The following is a 4,683-nucleotide window of genomic DNA, read 5'->3' as shown; positions in this document are numbered from 1 at the left end:
TTTTCAATTAGCTTTTTTTATGATCCAATTTTAATGGTTGGGTTTGTGTATTTCCCTGTCATTGTTCTTGTTAGTTTTGCTAATGTTTGCAAGGTTCTAGTCTAACATTCGAGAAAATATTCCATTCGGACAATGCACGTCCGAACGGTCAACCGCCACTGCCACGTCACTATGCACCTCAATCGGCGAGCAACGTAACGGCCGGTGGTTGGCCGTCCGGACGTGCAGACGTCCTGACGCAACATTTTTCGCGAACATTAGTGTTGCTAGGTATAGTATGATTATTTAAAATTTTTTTTATAGATTTAGATGTTAATAAATTTAGGGGAATCTACACATGTAACAACCTAAGTATGATATTTAAACTTGGTGTCATAAATTTATGAATGAAAATGACATCACTTTTATAACTTGTGATTGTGGTACTTTTTTGTGTGTTAAGATTTGAGTAGGATACATGTAAATGTAAATGGTTATGTGTTTGTGTGGTATTTAAGTAAATGTTCCTAATATTTATTATTGGTGAGGACTGAATTTAAATTAATAGTAGTTATATTATTAAAATATTAGCGCATGCATACTTAAATCTTAATTTTGTAATTAATTGTGGACTCTACTCTAATTTTGAAATTATATTTGACTCTTCTGTTAATTTAACATATTTCTTGACTAGGGCTGTCAAAAAAGCTCGTTGTTCGCGAATAGTTCGTGTTCGGTTTGTCAATGGGTTCGTGTTTGATTTGTTTGATAAGTAAACGAGACGAATGTGAACAAATTTTTTTCGTTCGATAAGATTTGGTTAGTTAAACAAACGAAACACGAACAGTGATGCGTTCGTTCGTGTTTGAATCGTTATTATTCGAAATATAAAATAATTTAAAATAATTATATTTAAAAATTTATTATTTTTTAAAAATTAAATTTTATAAATTATAATATATAATAAATTAATAATAATAATTATATATCAATATTAGAGATGTCAAACTGCATCGTTGTTCGCGAACAGCTCGTGTTCAGCTCGTTCATTAAGAAGTGAAAACGAACAGTAACTTCACGAACAATTTCAAATACAAGTTTATTTCAAACAAACCAAACACAAACATAAGCTTTATTCGTTCGTGTTCTGTTTGTTTACACCCATATTCTTAACTTTGTTTGATGATGGTATATTTAAGGGAGTTGGATGTTTAGAGTGATTCATTAGTAATTATAATTAAGTGATATATCAATAAATATGAATTTTTTTAATTAAAGGTTTATGAAAATTTCCTTAAAATATCTTATATATTTGCAGACTTATAAAGCTTGTACACATGCTTCCAATAAATCATAAGTATTAGGAAGGTTTACATACATATATAAATACCAGAACATCATTTTCTACATATATGCCAGTATTCTACTTTTCCTACATACCAAATGTGTATTTTATCTTTTAAAAGGTTTAATTACTGATATTTTAAATGCCCATAGATATTACTGTGTAGATTAGGTTGGAGGCCCATCTGAAAACCACAATGCATGTATTGGTGAGAAGCCTATGTCTAAATATGGGCTTTAGGTTAGTGTCTAAACAAATTAATATGTTGCCTCCTCAAATATTTTTGGTTTCTAGATGATGCTAAAATGATACATTTTGTGTTGCATTTACACCCCTCTAATGTGACCATCAGAACACAATTCCACTACTGAACAATAAGCCTTCTTCAATAGGCAGAACAAATCAAAATTGACCATCACATTGTTAACATTCTCTTGGAGGAACATTATCATTTTGATTTGTTTTATTAAAATAGGAAGTAGTTATATTATGTCCCATCCTTCGTGGCTACATGATCCGCGGCCTGCATTTGGGGCAGATTGCGCGTTTAGTGTGAAAAACCCAAATGCGAGGGGTCAACCCGCGATCTGCGTTTAATGTAAAAATCCAAACGCAGTTTCGGATAAGCTGGTGAAACACGCGAACCAAAACACGCGAACCAAACAATACGGCGGCATTTTGAAAACGTCGCCCGCACTTATAAGCCGCCTCAAACAGACCCTTAGGGTTCGTTTAGGCAGATTATGCGTTTCAGGATAAGCAATTTATTCTGAAAGGTGACTCGCGGGTCGACTCACGCGAGGCCTGCGTTTAGTGTAAAAAATCAAACGCGACAAGCAGCGTTTTAAAAAACGCGCAAACCAAACGATTTGAAGGCTCTTTCAAAAGCGTCGCTGCTCTTATAAGTTAGAAACGTCGCCGCACTTATAAAATGCCCCCAAACGTCGCACTTATAAGCTGCCGCCAAAGGGCCTTATGAATTCACCGTCTAATTTTACCATCATGAATCTAAGCAAGTTATATTTGTAATTCTTCTTTCCGCCGCCCCTCGCACAACCACCACCGGCGATCCTCCCTCCGGCTACCTCTTTCCCGGCATCCACCCACTCATCTCTCTACTCGCCGAAAATCCCATCGCCACTCAAGCTTCCGGACCGAACCGCTGGCTCCTCCTTCCCATTCTCCCACTGTAAGTTCCCGTTCCCTTCACCATCTTTCCCAAATCCGTCGCTCCGCCCATCGCCGGCGAGCTTGCTTTCCCCTAGGTCTGACTCACGATTCCGGGAAAACCTTTGCCGCAGCTAATCCCTTGCTCTGCTTCTCTCACCCTTCCCCTGTTATTTCAAGCATTTACCCTAATGGAGACAATTCTTACCACATGGCCGGCGATGATCGGAAGGCGGCCGGGTACAGTTTCATTAGATGAAGAATCTGATGGATGAAGAGTTATGAGTAGGGTTGGGATCATGTTGTATGGAAGATTCAGATGCACATGTCGCTTTAGCCATTGTCCTGCACAACCTGCTTTTCTAGGGATTTATTGTTGTTGTTTTGCATGCTCATGATATGCCCTTAATTATCAACTCCCGCACATGTCTGTTGAGTTAATCTAGTTGTCTCTAAAAATTATTTATATTATTTTTGCACATTTTTCATGTGGATTAGACGGTTATGAAAACAATTTTGTGATTAGGCGGTTAGTAAAATCGTTAAGTGGTTAGTTAGTTTTTATTTTCAGAAAAATGTGATGTGTAGTTATTTGTATTTGCTTATATATTTAAAAAAATTATAAAATATAATGTGTGTGAAGTACTAAAAAATTCCTCCATTTTTGTTGGCGTTTAAAGTTTGACTTTGAAAACCTACATTTGCTATCAGAGAGAAGTTGTCAAAGAAATGGCCGGAAATGATGGAGATCCATCTAAGACACTTGTTGTCATCAAACCGACGGCAAGAGGAGCCTCAATCCCTATCCAATTTTCAACGTTAAGTGAAACGAACTATAACATATGGGCTGTCAAGATGAAGATAATCTTGCGTTCACTAGGAGTATGATCAGTGATTGAATGTGAAGAAAAGGACGATGACAAGGATCAAGGCGCCATGGTAGTCATTTCTCAAGCCATGTCGGATGACGTGATGATGGTAATCGCGGAGAAAGAGATGACAAAGGAGGCTTGGGACACACTCAAGGGATGCAAGTCAGTGAAGTTCGCATTAAGAAGGCACGCATGCAAGTGCTGAAACGACAACTGAACAAGTTACACATTAAGGATTCAGAGACAATAAATGAATTTTCCATGAAGCTTACCACGCTGGTGAGTGAGATCCGCTCACTGGGTACGAAGTTCGACGACAGTGAAGTTGTTGAAAAATTGTTCAGTGCAGTTCCAGATAGATTTCTCCAAATTATTGAAACAATTGAGCAATTTGGCGATACTGAGAAGATGTCGGTATCAGAGGCGATAGGTCGTCTCACAACCTTCGAGGAAGGGCTTAAAGGGTGACTGCACTCAAAGGGTAGTGGAGAACAGTTACTCCTTACCCAGGCCGAGTGGGAGGCAAGAATCTCAAAGGCAAAGAAAGATGAAGGTTCCAACAACAACAAAAAAGGAGGACGTCATGGGAGAGGACGTGGTCGTGCGCGTGGATATGGTGGGGGGCGAGGGGAAGACCGAAAGCCACGTAACTTCGACAAATCCAAGGTTAAGTGTTTCAATTGTAATGAATATTGTCATTTTGCAAAAGAGTGTCTCAAACCAAACCGAAGAGAAAAAACAAACATTGTTGCAACGCAAACCGAAGATGAACCAGCCCTGTTGATGACAGAAACTTGTGTTCTCAGCCACGCAATACAGAACGAGCAGGTGTTATTGCATGAAGACAAGGTGGTGTCAAAGTTTAAAAACACCCGGGAGAAGGCTTGGTATTTAGATACTGGTGCAAGTAATCACATGACCGGTTGTATTGAAAAATTTGCTGAAATTGACACGACAATTAAAGGGTCGGTCAAATTTGGGGATGGCTCGACTGTAGAAATCCAAGGAAGAGGTTCGGTTTTGTTTGAAGGCTTCACAGGTGAACATCGAATACTTACTAATGTCTACTACATCCCGATGTTGAAAAGCAACATAATAAGTCTTGGCCAGTTAGATGAGAACGGATGCAAAGTTGAGGTTGAAGGAGGTGTTATGACTATTTTAGACAGATCACAAAGGCTACTAGCAAAAGTGAACAGGTCAAGCAACCGATTATATATATTTAACATAGCACCAGCTCTCTCCGAATGCCTTCTGGCTAGGAGCAAAGAAGAAGCATGGCGATGACAGACAAGATATGGGCATGTGAATTTACATGCT

Source organism: Phalaenopsis equestris, unplaced genomic scaffold (genome assembly GCF_001263595.1).
Source record: "Phalaenopsis equestris unplaced genomic scaffold, ASM126359v1 Scaffold000761, whole genome shotgun sequence".
NCBI classification, from domain to species: domain Eukaryota; kingdom Viridiplantae; phylum Streptophyta; class Magnoliopsida; order Asparagales; family Orchidaceae; genus Phalaenopsis; species Phalaenopsis equestris.
The sequence above is the reverse complement of the archived record's forward strand: the minus strand, read 5'-3'. Positions refer to the sequence as shown.